Source organism: Bos indicus, chromosome 29 (genome assembly GCF_029378745.1).
Source record: "Bos indicus isolate NIAB-ARS_2022 breed Sahiwal x Tharparkar chromosome 29, NIAB-ARS_B.indTharparkar_mat_pri_1.0, whole genome shotgun sequence".
Classification (NCBI taxonomy): Eukaryota; Metazoa; Chordata; class Mammalia; order Artiodactyla; family Bovidae; genus Bos; species Bos indicus.
In genome coordinates this window covers 50068167-50088832 of record NC_091788.1, presented here as the reverse complement: position 1 = coordinate 50088832, position 20666 = coordinate 50068167, and the positions used below count along the sequence as shown (strand labels likewise).

At 45.0% G+C, this 20666-nt stretch overlaps 1 long non-coding RNA gene across 8 annotated transcripts in view; it reads right to left on the bottom strand.

The window, feature by feature from the left end:
• Positions 1–7046: 7046 nt before the first annotated feature.
• LOC109554635 (uncharacterized) overlaps positions 7047–20666 on the bottom strand; it is a 26828-nt gene continuing 13208 nt past the window's right edge. For 5 of the 8 annotated variants that reach the window (XR_011564879.1, XR_011564885.1, XR_011564880.1 and 2 more), the window contains 3 exons: positions 19075–19317; positions 14295–15231; positions 7047–9316 (listed from right to left, as the gene is read on the bottom strand). This is a non-coding gene — a long non-coding RNA (uncharacterized lncRNA). Of the gene's footprint in view, positions 9317–14209; positions 15232–15259; positions 18925–19074; positions 19318–20666 lie in introns of those variants that run through there. The other 3 variants (XR_011564881.1, XR_011564882.1, XR_011564884.1) reach the window with 3 other exon arrangements.

Genomic DNA, 20666 nt, shown 5'->3' with positions numbered 1-20666 from the left:
GGACGCCGACCGGCCACCGTCCCTCTGAAGGAGAGTGTGCGTGGGAAACATGGCAGGAGCAGGCTATAGACGGGGCTTTGCAGCAGCTTCAGGCTCTAACGGATGTCTCAGCGAACAGTCAGCCCTCTGCAGCCAGTCAGAACCGATGGCTGGCAGCTTATGAGCGTAGGTTTAGAAATGCAAAAATGCACTCTGAATAGTTGATGGATCCCAGAGGAGATGGGGAAGACACTTAGGAAGCACCTTAGAGCACCGTCACAGAACAGATCCTGCCGACTCGGGACCTACAGTGAGAGGTCGGGCCCGACATCTTCTGTTAGAAAAGGGAGGGGAAGAGCCACGTTTGCAGTGGGTTAAACGGCTTCCCGGTGGCCCAAGTGGTAAAGAACATGTTCACAATGCGGGAGATCTGGGTTTGATCCCTGGGCTGGGAAGATCCCCTAGAGAAGGGACTGGCAGCCCACTCCAGTGCTCTTGCCTGGAGAATCCCATGGACAGAGGAGCCTGGCGGGCCACAGTCCACGGGGTTGCAACGAGTCAGACACGGCTGAGCGACTAACCCTGAAACGTCACAGCCAAGAAGTTAGCAACCGAACAAAACACAAAACCCGAGGAGGAGAGAAGCATGGATGCGAGTAAGGAAGACAGAAGAAGGCAGTAAAATAGACAAGGTCACCAGGGAACGTCAGCAAAGTGAAAACCTGGCTCTTCTGAAGGAGGCTGATAAAATGTCTGGTGTGAAAACCGAGACGATCAGGCAGGAAAGGGAGAAGGCACAGACCACGCTGAAACAAAGAGGGAGCATGCGGCAGACGTGGCAGAGCAGTCTATGATGCCTTTTCTGTGATACAATATTTGAAAATGAGATACAATGGTCAGTTTCCCGGGGAGACGAACTTATTTCATTGAGGCTTGAAACTTGAATAGGCTGATTTCACGTTAAAAATGTTGAGCCAGTGATGAAATCCCTCCCCACCAAAAGCTTTAGAAAACTACACCATGACCAAGGGGGAATCCCCTTGAATGCAAACATAATTTTATACTAGAAAACTGAGCAATGTGACAATTTATGACACACAGACATAAACCACTCAAAGGCTGGGAAGAAAACTGGGTGCTCCGGGGCACGGTCCATGTCTCCTTAGTCAACCTAGAAGGCAACTTCCTCACCTTGAGGAAGGCGTCTTCCAAAACCCTACAGCAAATCATCCTAATAGTGGACGCTTGGAAGATCACCCTGAGGATCAGGAGTAAGGCAGGAACGTCAGCTTCCCTGTTTTCTTGCCTACTAATCCCTGCAGAGAAATGACCGTTCATCACAATCAGATAACTGTCTATAAAGAAAACCAAGGAAAACTGCTATTTTAAGTTGTGGATGTGACTGGTGATGGAAGTAAAGTCCAATGCTATAAAGATCAATATTGCATAGGAACCTGGAATGTTAGCCCCATGAATCAAGGTAAATTGGAAGTGGTCAAACGAGGAGACGGCAAGAGTGAACATTGACATTTTAGGAATCTAAATTTAGTGAACTAAAATGGTCTGGGATGGGTGAATTTAATTTAGATGACCATTATATCTACTACTGTGGACAGGAATCCCTTAGAAGAAATGGAGTAGCCCTTATGGTCAACAAAAGAGTCCAAAATGCAGTACTTGGGTGCAGTCCCAAAAATGACAGAATGATCTCTGTTCGTTTCCAAAGCAAACCATTCAATATCACAGTAATCCAAGTCTATGCCCCAACCAGTAATGCTGAAGAAGCTGAAGTTGAATGGTTCTATGAAGATATAGAAGACCTTCTAGAACTAACATCAAAAAAAGATGTCCTTTTCATCATAGGGGACTGAAATGCAAAAGTAGGAAGTCAAGAGATACCTGGAATAATAAGCAAGTTTGACCTTGGAGTACAGAATGAAGCAGGGCAAAGGGTAACAGAGTTTTGCCAACAGAATGCACTGGTCATAGCAAACACCTCCTCCCAACAACACAAGAGGCAACTCTACACATGGACGTCACCAGATGGTCAACACCAAAACCAGATTGATTATATTCTTTGCAACCAAAGATGGAGAAGCTCTACAAAGACAAGCAAAAACAAGCTGACTGTGGCTCATTTCCGATCATGAACTCCTTATGCAAAATTCAGACTTAAATTGAAGAAAGTAGGGAAAACCACCAGGCCATTCAGGTGTGACCTAAATCAAATCCCTTATGGTTATAGAATGGAAGAGACAAATAGATTCAATTATCAGATTAGATCTAATAGAGTGCCTGAAGAATTATGGACGGAGGTTTGTGACATTATACAGCAGGCGGTGATCAAAGCCATCCCCAAGAAAAAGAAATGCAAAAAGGCAAAATGGTTGTCTGAGGAGGCCTTACAAGTAGTTGAGAAAAGAAGAGAAGTGAAGGGCAAAGGAACTCTGAATGCAGAGTTCCAAAGAATAGCAAGGAGAGATAAGAAAGCCTTCCTAAGTAATTATTGCAAAGAAATAGAGGAAAACAGTACAATGAGAAAGACTAGAACTCTCTTCAAGAAAACTAGAGATGCCAAGGAAACACTGCATGCAAAGATGGGCTCAATAAAGGACAGAAACTGTATGGACCTAACAGAAGCAAAAGAGATTAAGAAGAGGTGGCAAGAATGCAAAGAAGCACTATACAGGAAAGATCTTCATGACCCAGATAACCACGACGGTGTGATCACTCACCTAGAGCCAGACATCCTGGAGTTCAAAGTCAAGTGGGCCTTAGGAAGCATCACTACGAACAAAGCTAGAGGAGATGATGGAATCCCAGTTAAGCAATTTCAAATCCTAAAAGATGATGCTGTGAAAGTGCTGCACTCAATATACCATCAAATTGGGAAAACTCAGCAGTAGTCGCAGGACTGGAAAAGGTCAGTTTTCTTTCCAGTCCCAAAGAAAGACAATGCCAAAGAATGTTCACACTACCACATAACTGCACTCATCTCACACGCTAGCAAAGTAATGCTTAAAATTCTCCAAGCCAGGCTTCAACAGTACGTGAATCATGAACTTCCAGATGTTCAAGCTGGATTTAGGGGAAAAAAAAAAGAGGAACCAGAAGTCAAATTGACAATATCCATTGCATCATAGAAAAAGCAAGAGAGTTCCAGAAAGACATCTACTTCTGCTTCATTGACTACACTAAAGCCTTTGACTGTGTGGATCACACAAACTGTGGAAAATACTTCAAGAGACAGGAATACTAGACCACCTGACCTGCCTCCTGAGGTCAGGAAGCAACAGTTAGAACAGGACATGGAACAACAGACTGGTTCCAAACTGGGAAAGGAGGACGTCAAGGCTGTATATTGTCACCCTACTTATTTAACTTATATGCAGAGTACATCATGTGAAATGCCAGGCTGGAATGAGGATTGCAGGAAGAAATATCAATAACCTCAGATACGCACATGACACTGCCCTTATGGCAGAAAGCAAAGAGGAAGTAAAGAGCCTCTTGATGAAGGTGAAAGAGGAGAGTGAAAAAGCTGGCTCAAAACTCAACATTCAGGAAGCTAAGATCATGGCATCTGGTCCCATCACTTCCTGGCAAATAGATGGGGAAACAAAGGAAGCAGTAACAGACTTTATTTTCTTGGGCTCCAAAATCACTGAATGTGGTGACTGTAGCCATGAAATATAAAGACACTTGCTCCTTGGAAGAAAAGCTATGACAAAGCTAGACAGCATGTTAAAAAGCAGAGTCATTACTTTGCCGACAAAGGTCCAGATAGTCAAAGCTATGGCTTTTTCAGTAGTCACGTATGGATATGATATTTGGACCATAAAGAAGACTGAACACTGAAGAATTGATGCTTTTGAAATGTGGTGTTGGAGAAGACTCTTGAGAGTCCCTTGGACTGAAAGACGATACTAGTCAATCCTAAAGGGAATCAATGCTTAATAATTGTTAGATGAACCGATGCTGAAGCCGAAGCTCCAATACTTTGGCCACCTGATGTGAAGAACTGACTCATTGGAAAAGCTCCCGATGCTGGAAAGATTGAGGGCAGGAGAAGGGGACAACAGAAGATGAGACGGTTGGATGGCATCACTGATTCAATGGACGTGAGTATGAGCAAGCTCTGGGAGTTGGTGAAGGACAGGGGAGCCTGGTGTGCCGCAGTCCATGGGGCCGCAGAGAGTTGGACACAACTGAGTGACCGAGCAACAACAAGTTTTAGAATTTAGGGTTAGGATGTGTGTCAGTGAGCACAGGAAAGAAAAATTGAACGTTAATAACAGGAGGTAAGGTTCCCAGATGTCATTTAGAACAGAAATGTAAGAAACACAATAAGAATAAATCTAACAAAAGACACACAAGATAGAGGGGTAATAGAATCCCTTTGTTGAAAAGTATCGCAGACGATCAACATTCCTGGAAAGGTCACCCCTGCTCGACGAGAGGAAGATGCAGTATCTTTAAAATGTTCATTATCCCTAAATTAATATGTGAATTCAGGGCAACTCACCCACATTCCAATATGGATTCCCAGATAAACCGACATTAATTCTAAAATTCCTGTGGAAGGAAATAGGGCCTGGCCATCAGAAGACTGAGGTCGGGGGAATCTTTCCTACCAGCTACGCTTCCGTGTAAAGCTGGGTCCTCTAAGCCGGTGGAGTGGGTGTTCCTCGATGGACACAGAAGTGTGGAGCCCCACACACAGGGAAACCTGATGGGCGGGACAGGCGTGGTAGCAGAAGGAATGGGGACAGGATGGGCCGTGTGGGCTGAAACAGGAACCTGCAACAGATGATCTGTGACTTTCAGTTTTATTTGCGGGTTACTAAGGACTGGGGGCCCACGTGGCTCAGTGGTAAAGAATCAGCCCGAGCATGTAGGAGACGTGGGTTGGATCCCTGGGTCGGGAAGATCCCCTGGAGTAGGAAATGGCAACCCCCTCCAGTATTCTTGCCTGGGAAATCCCAGGGGTGGAGGAGCCTTGTGGGCTACAGTCCATGGTTTGAGTCGGACACAACTGAGCGTGCACGGTTGTACGTGTGTACACACACCTCGCACACACAGCCTGAGCAGCAGCCTCGTGGCAGCTCTGAGGAGCTGGTCCCAAGTGCTGGGGGTTGGCGATCAGTATAGCTGTGATTTTGTCCAAGGGTCCCTGCAGCCAAGCTCCTGTCTTGGTAGAATGTTGCTGAAGGTCATGAGGAACAGGTATCTGAGTTAACAATTCTAGTGCTTCTCTAAGTATGAGGAGACGCAAGAATCCGGGTTCATAAATTTTCTCCTGAAAATGTCTAACTAACTGAGGGCCTGTTCTGCCTGTTTCCCCAGAGCACAGAGTGTCTTGTTCCTGGTCTCTGCATTGAATTCCTTCCAGGGTGTGTTGTAGGTGGGACTGGGTGGTGGGCAACATTCTTCTCAGCTGAAACAGCCGCACACCCACTGGGAGCAAACCCAAATACCAGCACTGCCCTCCCTCGTGGTGGTTTGCGTTCAGTCACTGCCTCGCGTCTGACTCGCTGTGACCCCGTGGACCGCAGCACAGCAGGCTCCCCTGTCCCTCACCATCTCCCAGAGCTTGCTCAAAGTCACGTCCACTGGGTTAGTGATGCCATCCAACCGTCTCATCCTCTGTCGCCCCTTCTCCTTCTGCCCTCAATGTTTCCCAGAATCAGGGACTTTTCCAGTGAGTTGGCTCTTCTCATCAGGTGGCCAGAGTCCTGGCGCCTCAGCATCAGTCCTTCCAATGAACATTCGGGACTGATGTCCTTCAGGATTGATGGGTTTCAATCCTGGTCACCGAAAGCTCTACATCTAATAAAGAAGACATTTGAACTTTTAAGAAAAAAGTATAGGAGAATCACCAGGAAGCTCAACTATCAAGGAAAATGTCTTAAACAGGCACAAACTCCACAAACCGTAAGACAAAAGATCAATACATTCAACAAGAATAAGGTTTAAAAAAATAAACTTCTCTGCATTTAAAGACACCGCAAATGAAAACGCAAGGCATCTCTTGGGAGGAGGTATTTGTAACACACACACCGGTGATGAAGAATTAGCGTTCAGTGTGTACAGTAGGTCTGCCTCTGGATTCAACCTGCCTCAGATCGAAAATACTCAGGAAAGAACATTCCAGGAAGTTCTCAAAAGCAAAGTTTGCATCGCCGCATGTCAGCAGCTATTTATGTCCTATTTACAGCTAGTCACACAACATGTACCTTGAGTTGTTGCTGTTGCTGTGGTTCAGTCACTAAGTCGTGTCTGACACTTTGCAACCCTGCCAGGCTCCTGTGTCCATGGGATTTCCCAGGCAAGAATGATGGAGTGGGTTGCCATTTCCTTCTGCAGGGGATCTTCTCTACCATGGGTTCGAACCTGTGTCTTGCACATCCCCTGCACTGGCAGGGGGGTCCTTTACCACTGAGCCACCAGGGAAGCCCTTCCCATTGTATTCGGTATTATAAATAATGTAGAGATGATCTGCAGAACATGGGAGCATGTAGGTAGGGTGTATGCAGAAGTGTCACTGTTTTATATAAGGGACTTAACCATCCCTGCATTTTGATATCTGTGGGGTCTCAGAACCAATCCCCCTCACACACCGAGGACCGCTCTGCAAGAACTTGAGGACACCGTCAGGAAGGCAAGCAACTGCACAGAAAAGTGGGCCAAATTGGGAGTAGTCAGCCACAGAAAAGAGACCCTGAGCGATCACAGCAAGTGGAAAATCAAATATAGATGAGCACCGATGTCAGCTCAGACCAGCGAGATGAGCAGAACACAGATGCCAGCGAGGGGAAGGAACGAACGCGATCCATCAGTGCAGAGGGAGTGCTGGACGGAGGGGCTCCTCTAACGTGATACCTGACTGAGGCAAAGGCCAGCACTGGCTGCAGACGCGCCTGGATGAAAAATCAGCGCGCACAGAACACTGTCTCCGCGTCACACCTGCTGATGACTTAGGCTGACAGAAATATGCGCACCATCTGCCATGGGCACGGAAAGGAATTCCGAGCCAGAGGACTATAGCCCGGAAGGCAGCCTCTCGGATGACGCTGACAGACCGCTGCCCGGAAGCGTGTTTTTCAGCCCCGTTTTATGTCTTCTCAGAACAAAGAACATCAAACGAGTCAGGGGTACATTCCTTCAAGGTTTCGAGCAAAAACAGACCAGCACGCACGCAGTGAGTCAGGACGGCCTTGGCGCCTGGGAAGGCGGTCTTATCACCAAAGGAGCGCCGGCGTGGGCATCCCCGGGAAGGAAGTGCTTGTCTTTATCTGTAACATGGACATTCTTTACCTCTGGTCAATACGCCCTTTTCTCGAATGATTAAAGCAGATGCGCGGTGCCTGTGGCATAGGCCACAAACAGGCCGTTGTGACTGAGCATAAAGTTTAAACTGAGTCGTGCATAAGCCGGAATCATTTCTCCCAACCCTGAATACGCCAAAATTACTTTCATTATTTCTCTCCTTGGATCGTACATGTCTCAGCAGAAAGCATCAGTAACCAAGTATTTGCCCCTTGATGGCAGGACGCTCACTGTCCACCCTGGTCCATCCTGCCCCCACGTTAGGCCTCTTTGTCCATTTCCATGTGTGTAGAGATTTGCTTAGCTACCCGCGTAGGGTGGACACTAATCAGCCTCAGCAAACAAGCAAAGAGTCTTGCTAATGGGGAAACATTTCACAGGCTATGCATTTTATCAACCACGCTGAACGGTCACATAAACATTTAGCAGTAGACTTGTGTCATGAACGGATTGACAGGAAAAGACTGATAAATACATGTTATGAAAATAATAATTATCTATAAAGCAGACTGGGAAAAAATTGCTCATGCCTGCAAAGAGCCAGCTAAGCAGGTCATTTAAGGGGTCAGTTTTTCTTACATCTTGGGAAATTCCTTCTAGGCGAGTCTCAGCTGCTCCGGAGGTAAATGTAACAAGAAGTTTTCTCCGTAGCACAGACGCCCCCCGTCCTGCCAGCATCCAGGGCAGCCCTGTTATCTAATATGACCCGGGCGAGGGAGTGGAAGGATGTCTGTTTTGCTTCAATGCTTTTTGCAGCCTCCTCAGCTATTTGACCAGTGGTGCCTGATGGGTTTCTGATCATGTTTACACACATTCCTGTGTTAGGAATTCGTTTTTCTAAGAGACTTTGCCACCACTGTCTTGGTATCCTGCTGACACAGATCTCTTGACTCTGTAATGGGGAGAGTGAGGAGGACCGCTTATTTCCTTGTGTATTGACAGTGGGGGAACTTAATAAGCCAGTGGCCATAAATCTGTTTGCCAGCTGTTGAGATGTTTATGTGCCCATCCTTGGCAAGGTGGATCATTTCCAGCACCACACGTGAAACAGAACCCTGGGAAATGAGCGTGATTCCTCCCCGAGAGCCCTCATTGATAGCCTCATTAATTGGGAGTTTTGTTAACACGGTGTTAAGCCATGGGTCATTTCCTCCACAGTCTTTCCAAACGCCATCTGCGATGGTGTTTGACAGGAGGAGTTGCTGGCTTCATTTACTTGTGTTTTTCTCTTGACAACACTTGTTAATTAAGAAAGGGTCAGAGTGGGGCTGGGGGTGTCCTAGGGAAGTTGTGCTCGGTCTCTTAAGAACAGAGGGAAATATCAGACAAGAGGAGGACACATTCATATGCTGAAGAATTTGAACCTGAAAGGTCAGGCCAGAGGGAGGTCTGTCTAGCTGAGCGGTTATCTGCGGAGCATCTGAAATGTCAGTGACAGCTGCTATGAGACGCCTACCTCAGTCTTGCGCTGACCAAGGAATTCGATGACAGGTCCGATGGTCAGTTACTTTGCTCGCCCTAGAGGTACTTACTGACAACTTTACCAAAGAATTTTCTTTCCATCCCGAAACTGGGGTAAAAGCATAGCCAGAACAGTAACTTCTTCCTTTGCTAGGGAGACAGACATTTGCATGGCAGTTCAACGGAATTAACAGGGTGGGTCGTGCAGGCCTGGCCCGGATTCCTGGGCAGCTGTCCCCACCGCAGTCATAGGCTCTTGTCCTGGTGGCCATTTCAAGGTGAGTTCGAGGTCAACAGTCCTCTCTGCAGACCAGCCTGATGCAGAGGCCTTTGTAACGTGGGAAATGCAAACTCAGGAGTCGATTCCCTTCAGTCTCACTGTGCGTGAGCCCGTGAAGAGTGCCTGGTGAGGGCTCTTCCATCCAGGTTGGAGAGAAAGTCCTTTAAATGATGTCTTTTTCAGTCTACACAATCTCCTGGGTGTGGGGCATAGGGTGTCTGACCTTCATCCAAAGTTAATCAGCCTCAGAAAGCAGCTTAGAACATCCTAGGAGTCATTTAGGAAATGAGTTTTAAGCAGAAAATAGCAAACCTCACAGACAACAGCACCAGAACTTAGCATCCACAAAGGTATTCTGTTGAAACATGTCTGGTCTCTAAAATCATCCTGATTTCCATCAAGTGTAGGCAGATTAAGACTGTTTGCAAAAAATAAGTCTGGTTTCAAGAAACGTGGCCTGATTATTTACCTACAGTTAATTGAACACACAGGCTCTCTTTTTTACTGAGGGTTAGTTGATTTGCAATATTATATTAGTTTCAGGTAGGCAGCATAGTGATTCATCATTTCTATAGATTATACTCCACTCCACTCACAGTGATCAAAAATAGTGCTTGTATTTCCCTGCGCTGGACAGTATATCCCTGTTGGTTATCTGCTTTCCACTTTTTTCTTTGCCACACTGTACAGCTAGTGGATTCTCAGCTCCCTGACCAGGGCCCAGCCTGGGTGCCCTGCGTGAGCCGCACGGAGCCTCGACTACTGGACTACCGGGGAGACCCTGGTGATTCACTGCATTCTCAGCAGTCTGTGCCTCTGAACCCCATGCTTCTATCTCGCCTCTTCCCACTGATAACCACTAATTTGTTCCTTATATCTGTGAGTCTGTTTCTGTTTTGTGATGTACACTCATTTGCTGTATTTTTAGGTCCCACATAAAGATGATGCCATAGACTATTTGTCTTTCTTTGTCTGACTTATTTCATTAACCATAAGATTCTCTAAGTTACTCCACATTGCTGAAAAATGGCAGAAGTTCATTTTTATGGCTGAGTAATATTCCACGGGGGCTTCCCTGGTGGCTCAGTGGTAAAGAATCCACCTGCTAATGTGGGAGAGGTGGATTCAATCCCTGGGTCAGGAAGAGCCCCCTGGAGAAGGAAATGGTAGCCCACTGCAGTGTTCTTGCTTGGGAAACCCCATGGAACGAGAAGCCTGGCAGGCTACAGTCCACGGGGTCACAAGAGAGCCGGACACAACAACAACAACAAAGCCTTCCACTGTGTATATTAAATATATAGAATACATACATACCCCACATCGTCTTCAGACACTCACCCATCCACTGTGTATATTAAATATATAGAATACATACATACCCCACATCGTCTTCAGGCACTCACCCATCCACTGTGTATATTAAATATATAGAATACATACATACCCCACATCGTCTTCAGGCACTCACCCATCCACTGTGTATATTAAATATATAGAATACATACATACCCCACATCGTCTTCAGACACTCACCCATCCTCTGTGTATATTAAATATATAGAATACATACATACCCCACATCGTCTTCAGACACTCACCCATCCACTGTGTATATTAAATATATAGAATACATACATACCCCACATCGTCTTCAGGCACTCACCCATCCACTGTGTATATTAAATATATAGAATACATACATACCCCACATCGTCTTCAGACACTCACCCATCCTCTGTGTATATTAAATATATAGAATACATACATACCCCACATCGTCTTCAGACACTCACCCATCCACTGTGTATATTAAATATATAGAATACATACATACCCCACATCGTCTTCAGACACTCACCCATCCTCTGTGTATATTAAATATATAGAATACATACATACCCCACATCGTCTTCAGACACTCACCCATCCACTGTGTATATTAAATATATAGAATACATACATACCCCACATCGTCTTCAGACACTCACCCATCCACTGTGTATATTAAATATATAGAATACATACATACCCCACATCGTCTTCAGGCACTCACCCATCCACTGTGTATATTAAATATATAGAATACATACATACCCCACATCGTCTTCAGACACTCACCCATCCACTGTGTATATTAAATATATAGAATACATACATACCCCACATCGTCTTCAGACACTCACCCATCCACTGTGTATATTAAATATATAGAATACATACATACCCCACATCGTCTTCAGACACTCACCCATCCACTGTGTATATTAAATATATAGAATACATACATACCCCACATCGTCTTCAGGCACTCACCCATCCACTGTGTATATTAAATATATAGAATACATACATACCCCACATCGTCTTCAGGCACTCACCCATCCACTGTGTATATTAAATATATAGAATACATACATACCCCACATCGTCTTCAGACACTCACCCATCCACTGTGTATATTAAATATATAGAATACATACATACCCCACATCGTCTTCAGACACTCACCCATCCACTGTGTATATTAAATATATAGAATACATACATACCCCACATCGTCTTCAGGCACTCACCCATCCACTGTGTATATTAAATATATAGAATACATACATACCCCACATCGTCTTCAGGCACTCACCCATCCACTGTGTATATTAAATATATAGAATACATACATACCCCACATCGTCTTCAGACACTCACCCATCCACTGTGTATATTAAATATATAGAATACATACATACCCCACATCGTCTTCAGACACTCACCCATCCACTGTGTATATTAAATATATAGAATACATACATACCCCACATCGTCTTCAGACACTCACCCATCCACTGTGTATATTAAATATATAGAATACATACATACCCCACATCGTCTTCAGACACTCACCCATCCACTGTGTATATTAAATATATAGAATACATACATACCCCACATCGTCTTCAGACACTCACCCATCCACTGTGTATATTAAATATATAGAATACATACATACCCCACATCGTCTTCAGGCACTCACCCATCCACTGTGTATATTAAATATATAGAATACATACATACCCCACATCGTCTTCAGACACTCACCCATCCACTGTGTATATTAAATATATAGAATACATACATACCCCACATCGTCTTCAGACACTCACCCATCCACTGTGTATATTAAATATATAGAATACATACATACCCCACATCGTCTTCAGACACTCACCCATCCACTGTGTATATTAAATATATAGAATACATACATACCCCACATCGTCTTCAGACACTCACCCATCCACTGTGTATATTAAATATATAGAATACATACATACCCCACATCGTCTTCAGACACTCACCCATCCACTGTGTATATTAAATATATAGAATACATACATACCCCACATCGTCTTCAGACACTCACCCATCCACTGTGTATATTAAATATATAGAATACATACATACCCCACATCGTCTTCAGACACTCACCCATCCACTGTGTATATTAAATATATAGAATACATACATACCCCACATCGTCTTCAGACACTCACCCATCCACTGTGTATATTAAATATATAGAATACATACATACCCCACATCGTCTTCAGACACTCACCCATCCACTGTGTATATTAAATATATAGAATACATACATACCCCACATCGTCTTCAGACACTCACCCATCCACTGTGTATATTAAATATATAGAATACATACATACCCCACATCGTCTTCAGACACTCACCCATCCACTGTGTATATTAAATATATAGAATACATACATACCCCACATCGTCTTCAGACACTCACCCATCCACTGTGTATATTAAATATATAGAATACATACATACCCCACATCGTCTTCAGGCACTCACCCATCCACTGTGTATATTAAATATATAGAATACATACATACCCCACATCGTCTTCAGGCACTCACCCATCCACTGTGTATATTAAATATATAGAATACATACATACCCCACATCGTCTTCAGGCACTCACCCATCCACTGTGTATATTAAATATATAGAATACATACATACCCCACATCGTCTTCAGGCACTCACCCATCCACTGTGTATATTAAATATATAGAATACATACATACCCCACATCGTCTTCAGACACTCACCCATCCACTGTGTATATTAAATATATAGAATACATACATACCCCACATCGTCTTCAGACACTCACCCATCCACTGTGTATATTAAATATATAGAATACATACATACCCCACATCGTCTTCAGACACTCACCCATCCACTGTGTATATTAAATATATAGAATACATACATACCCCACATCGTCTTCAGACACTCACCCATCCACTGTGTATATTAAATATATAGAATACATACATACCCCACATCGTCTTCAGACACTCACCCATCCACTGTGTATATTAAATATATAGAATACATACATACCCCACATCGTCTTCAGGCACTCACCCATCCACTGTGTATATTAAATATATAGAATACATACATACCCCACATCGTCTTCAGGCACTCACCCATCCACTGTGTATATTAAATATATAGAATACATACATACCCCACATCGTCTTCAGGCACTCACCCATCCACTGTGTATATTAAATATATAGAATACATACATACCCCACATCGTCTTCAGGCACTCACCCATCCACTGTGTATATTAAATATATAGAATACATACATACCCCACATCGTCTTCAGACACTCACCCATCCACTGTGTATATTAAATATATAGAATACATACATACCCCACATCGTCTTCAGACACTCACCCATCCACTGTGTATATTAAATATATAGAATACATACATACCCCACATCGTCTTCAGGCACTCACCCATCCACTGTGTATATTAAATATATAGAATACATACATACCCCACATCGTCTTCAGACACTCACCCATCCACTGTGTATATTAAATATATAGAATACATACATACCCCACATCGTCTTCAGACACTCACCCATCCACTGTGTATATTAAGTATATAGAATACATACATACCCCACATCGTCTTCAGACACTCACCCATCCACTGTGTATATTAAATATATAGAATACATACATACCCCACATCGTCTTCAGACACTCACCCATCCACTGTGTATATTAAATATATAGAATACATACATACCCCACATCGTCTTCAGGCACTCACCCACTGGTGAATGCTTGGGTATATTAAATATATAGAATACATACATACCCCACATCGTCTTCAGACACTCACCCACTGGTGAACGCTTGGGTAGCTTTCATATCGTAAACAATGGTGTTACGAACACCGGGGTGCACGTGTCTCTTCTCATTCTGTGGATATATACCCAGAAGTGGAATTGCTAAATTATATGGAAGCTCTATTTTTAGTTTTTTTAGGAGCCTCCATACTGTTCTCCATAGTGGCTGTACCAACTGACATTTCCACCAACCAGGCCTCTCTTTCGGCCATGTTTTTGCCAACCACTGTCGCTGGGGTCTTTTTGACGATGGCCATGGTGATGGGGGCGAGGCAACGTCTCACCGGGGTTTGACTTCTGCTTCTCTGGTGACTGGTGGTGTGAGCACCTTTTCATGTGCTGTTTGCCGACAGTACGTCTTCTTTGGGGTTAAAGTGAAAGGCGCTCAGTCACGTCCAACTCTGTGACCCCATGGACTACACAGTCCATAGAGTTCTCCAGGGCAGAATACTGGAGTGGGCAGCAGTGATCCCCTTCTCCAGGGGATCTTCCCAACCCAGGGATCGAACCCAGCTCTCCCACATTGCAGGTGGATTCTTTAGCAGCTGAGCCACCAGGGAAGCCCTCTTTGAGGTTATGGGCACTTTCAAATTTGGCTGTGTTGAAACTAACTCATAAAGAATCTCAAATTGGACTTCTCAAAGGCCTCCCGTGGCCAGGAAAGCTTTGCCACCAGACTCTGCCAGCAGCACCTACAGGTTTGTGTGGACTCCTGTCTTCTCGAGGTCCAGAGAGTTTTGAGGTTGCTGTGCCTGCCAGGAAGTGGCCTTCCTGTTCACCCGGAAAGGCTGCTGGACACTTGCGAGTTTCCTAATGCTGAAGGGATCAGGTAGAGAGAAGAGATCAATGCTTCAACTCTGTTTACAAAGGTGGTAATTCACAAAATTGTTTCCAGTCACAATAAGCTTAAGGGGAGAGGCTCTTTTCCATCTGGAAAACAAAGATTAAAAGCCAGTAACATGTCAAACAAAAAGTCATAAAAATTGTAATCATACTTATCAGGTCACTCAATGCCTGTAGTTAGTTTTTGTCCTGTTTGAGTCCAGGTTTTCCGTTAGCTTTGTTGACCTCGCCTGATGATTGAGGGTGATAGGAATACAGATAATTTTAAGACGTTTGTGAGGCTTTTTTTGTTGTTTTTAAGACTCGTATGATTTGCCCAGTGAAGCGGGAGCCTTGATTACTGGAGATTGTGGAAAGGAAAGGCCAAGAGGAACACACATTCTTAAACTGTTTCTTTGTCATCGTGAGGCCATAAGCCTTGCGTCAAGGGAAGGTTTTACTCCATCAAATGAAAAATAGGGTTTGTCAGGGAGACGGGAGGAAGCACGCGGCAGTCTTGGGTTTCCCACAGCCTGATTGTTCACTTAATTTACAGCGGTTGTTTACCATCTTGGTTTCTCCGATTCAGGAGCAGGTTATTACCATTTTACAAGGTCATCAGGATGGGAAACGTCTGACGGCGAGGGCTGAGTTTTGTAGACGCAGAGTGGACTTTGTCTACACGTGCCATAAACTTTACAGATTCTGTTTTTTTACCCTGATTCTTGGGTTCAGCCCCTTCAGTGGGAGCCTCAGTTTTTATGTCAGATAACATTTTATGTCAGGACACACAAGGCTTCCAGGAATTTCATGTAATTTCTGGAACACATAATGTATAATATATTTATATAGACATAACATAAAGAAGGCTTAATGTTGTTCTTTGTTTGATAATATTTCCCATGTAATTTAACATCCTAATAAGCCTAATTAGTTTAACGTCTTTATTTTTTAAATTTATTTATCTTTAATTAAAGGATATTTGCTTTACAATATTGTGCTGCTTCCTGCCACACAAAAATCTCTCTTTGAAATTCTTCAGGACAACATCACACTCTTTGCCCTTAATTTATTGCCATTTTTCACACCTTATTTTACTGAAAACATGCATCTTATTATTTTCCTTTGTAGATTCCTCCTTGTGTGCTGAAATGTTTCCCTTTTTAAAGTAGCTTTTTAAAAATGTATTTCTTTTTAACCGGGGGACGACTGCTTCACAACGCTGTCTGGTCTCTGCCGCACGGCGACACGGGCTGGCCACAGGCATACGTGTGTCCCCTCCCTCCGCCTCCTCCGTCCCCCCCCTCCAGGTCGTCCCGGAGCGCCGGGCTTGAGCCCCGGCCTCACGCGCGGCGGTGTGCACGTCTCCCGCCTGCTCCGTCCACGCGTCCCGCCCTCGCGTCCTCTGGGCCCACAGTCTGCCCTCTACACCTGCATCTCCGCCGCTGCCCTGAGAAGGCTTCATCAGCACCATCTTTCTGGACTCCACGTACCCGCGTTGATATACGATAGTTGTTTTCCTCTCCTGGCTTACTTCACTCTGTATAACAGGCTCTCGGTTCATCCACCTCATTAGAACCGACTCCAGTGTGTTCATCTTTACGGCTGAGTAATATCCCATCGTGCGTATGTACCACAGCTTCTTTGTCCGTCCATCCGCCGATGGGCATCCGGGTTAAAGTAGCTTTAATTATATATATACTATAATTTGTAGCCCTTAAAAAACCTGAATCTTTAGCAAAAACCAAGAAGCAAGCCATCGTGAACTGTTCGTCATCACGATGTCTCCTGGCAAACTTGTAAACCTATTCTGTAACCTCTAGAAACGTCCGTTCCCCCTCAGCACGATTTATTTTCTCAGTGTGGTATAAGACGTGTGTCCAGGAAACGCAAACAGCTTTAGTTCTCTCTGCTAAGAAGACGCAGCAGGTAAACTCGGACTCGCTTAGCGGTTTTGTTTTAGCGCTGTATCTCCGTTGGAAGCGGTCTGGCTGTGTCATGAATTCCCATCATTGAATGTAATCCAGCAAAACTAAAGTTTCAAACTACCGAAATCTGGAGAATCTGTTTTTAAGTAGACATACCATAAAACACAATTATCCTTTTTCTTGATTTTTTAAGTTTTAAATTTGTGGCTGCACCCCACAGCATGTGGGATCAGACCCACACCCCTTCCACTGGAGGCACAGAGCCCTAACCACTGGACTGCCGGGGAGCCCCTCAGGTTTAAAATGAAGTGTAGTTGATTTACAGTGTTACGCCAATCTCTGCTGCACAGCAAAGTGACTCAGTTATACGCACACACAGATTCTTTTCTAATATGCTTTTCCATAATGGTTCATCATAGGCTATTGAATGTAGCCCCTGTGCTAGCCCGCAGGGCCTTGCTGTCTATCCATTCTCTGTATAATAGTCTTCATCTGCTAACCCCAAACTCACCCTCCATCCCTGCTCCACCTCCCTCCCCCTCGGCAACCAGAAGTCTGTTCTCTTAATTATACTTAATGTCCATGGCCCTAAGGACATGCCTGTGGTAATCAAACCAACAACTTACATTTATCTTCATTTATTGAAGATCAATCCTATATCACATGATTCCTTCTAAAAACTTAGTTTTTTGTTAATTTAGAAATATTTACACATTTAGTGTGTAAGCACTCGTGCGTGTGTGTATGTTCAGTTCAGTCGCTCTTTGCGACCCCAAGGACTGTGGCCCACCAGGCTCCTAAGTTCTTGGGCTTCTCCAGGCAAGAGTACTGGAGTGGGTAGCCTTTCCCTTCTCCAGGGGGTCTTCCCAACCTAGGGATCAAGCCCAGGTCGCAGGCAGATTCTTTACTGTCTGAGCCACCAGTGAAGCCTATACTGTAAGTCATCTAAATAGAGCTCTTTTACAAATTAATTTTGGTAATATTAACCACAAGTAACAAAGGCCCCTTTTCATAAGTATACAAAGATGTACGTACATCCAGATAGACACAGACAAAGATCTCATAGTTTTCCTGATTCAATTTAAAAGTTCCCCCTTGTTTTTTTTTCAGTTTTATGTTCTTCTAGGACAGAGTCAGCACGACTGAAGTGACTTAGCAGCAGCAGCTGAGCCAAGGCTACAGTCACAAGCAATGGGGGTTGTGCTTGCATTTCAAGGGCGTGATAAGAGCTCTAACTCCAAGCTTCCTCCCGGGAGCACTTCTGTTCTCTCAGGGTCAGAATCTTGAGAAAGGGATGTTTTACAGAGCTAGCCTTCTTTAACTATAAGTGCAAAAAAAAAAAAAAATCCATTTTGAAATATCCAGAGTCCCCATCCAGGCCATTTTAGGGCCAGACAAGGCCTGGCAAGGACGGGATTTGTTCCAGGTATAGAAGCCAGCCAGGGCTCCTGTGGCCGCTGCCCATCTGATGGGAGCTGGTAGCACAATTCCCCACTTCTTTTTTAAAGTTCCATTTTACTATAAAATGGGCCTCCCCGGTGGCTCAGATGGTAAAGAATCCGCCTGCAATGAGGGAGACCCAGGTTGGATGCCTGGGTCAGGAAGACCCCCTGGAGAAGGGCATGGCTACCCACTCCAGTGTTCTCGCCTGGAAAATCCCACGGACAGAGGAGCCTGGCAGGCCACAGTCCATGGGGCTGCAAAGAGTCGGACACGACTCGGGGACTAAGCGCACACCCAGCGAGTCAGCGTGGCCTTGGCCCCCGGAAGGGCGTCTTGTTGAAGGAGGAGCAGCACTGGTGTCCCAGGAAGGGAGGTGCTTCATCTCTGTTTTAACACGGACATGCTCTCCTTCTGGTCAGTGCACCCTGTCCTTGAAAGATTGAAACAGACATCGAGTGGACGTTTGATAGGCCACTGACAGGCTGCTTTCATTAGCATAAAATTCAGGCTAAATCAGAATGAGCGCCTCGCACCCTAGAGGTGAACATTTCTCCCATTATTTTTCAAGTTAAAATTGTACCTGGAAACAGAATACTGGTGAGCCTCATCTGAAGCTGGTGATCAGTCTCAGCACCATCACCAGCGAGAGCCTCAGGCCTCGGGCACCTGGCCATGAAGAGCCCAGAGGACCCAGTGCCACTGAGGCCGTACTCTGGCCCCAAAGTTCAGCCTGGGTCTGACCGTGAAGAAACTGTCCAGCCAATTTGATTGTGAGATCCTCTTCAAGAAAACCGGCCCAGACTCTTCACAGCTGTCACCGATCCTTCAAGGCAAAAAAGAACGAATGAATGACAAGGTCCTACTGCGTAGCACAGGGACCTGTATTCAATACCCTGTGATAAAGATAACGGAAGAGAATATTAAAAAAAAAAGAATGTGTACGTACGTATAACCGAATCACTGTTATACAGCAGCAATGGACTCAATTTTATAAACCAACCACACGCCCGTGAAAATACGTAAATGATGCACGCTGGGTGCTACAAAATATAGCATTCACACGAGGACGCATACACTTTGTTTGCTGTCTGTAATCTTTTTACACTTGGGTTTACCATGAACGTGGGTGGAGGAGCAAGGAAATACCATGTGAAAACAACGGTTTCATCACAGCTACTTAAGAGAAGAATGGCTATCTGGCAATGTTATGTTCAATTGTAAACAAGCAAGAATGTTATGACACTGGCATCTGAAAAGTTAATAAAGTGACTGAGAAGAGCAACAAAAAAGTGATGACCTCTGCCAGACCAAGAGAGATGAAAGGGCCGGACAAGCGGGGTGCGTGGCCTTGATCGTGTCCGGAACGCTGGAGGCCCCGTGTCGGTGCTGTGATCCGGGGGCGTGATCCAGGAGGGGGGCCCTGTCTCACAAGACTCCTGTCTGCACCTCCCTCTTGGGCTTGGGGAGAGAGGTGTTCGCTGAAGCGTGCTCGCTCATCCTGGGAGAAGGCGTTGGAGGATGAGACCTGGGAGACTCATTTGTCCGCCCCTGGGCAGCTTGCAAAGGCCCACTGGTTTCTGCTGAGTGCACACTCTTGTTGGTAATTACGGAAAATTAGAGCAGCTCCAATCCTCCACCAAGAGGAGGCTTGCTGGGGAGTATCTGTGAGTGGAGTTGACACGGTTGAAACAATGACCCAGAGCTGCATGCATGCCCTGGCAGAGGTTCCCAAACAGTGCTGGGAGCGCTGAGAAAGGCACCAGAGGAAAAACACAGGGCCATGGGACTCCCCAAATGTGGTTCAATACATGGACATAAGTTCCATAGGCCTGCCTGTGAGGAACACACCTCTCAGATGAACGGTCCCCTCTGCAGGGGAGGGCTTCTTTGGTGAGGGGTCACTCAGAGCCCCGGGACCCTTCCTCACGTCCTTCGTCTTTCTTAAGCCAAGTGGTGGGCGGCAGACGCAGGTTCTTCCTACTTTTATTTATGTTTCTGGCAGGTCTTAAATAGTTCATGATCATTAAACATCGGGGGAAGGATCTTTGCTGAAAGTCAATCCTTATTTCTGAGAACAAAACACCAAGCTCAATAAACTATAGAAAATTATAAATAAGCGCTTCCTTTATCTACCCGGGACGGTGGGACGCAGAGGCATCCGCAGCCCAAGAC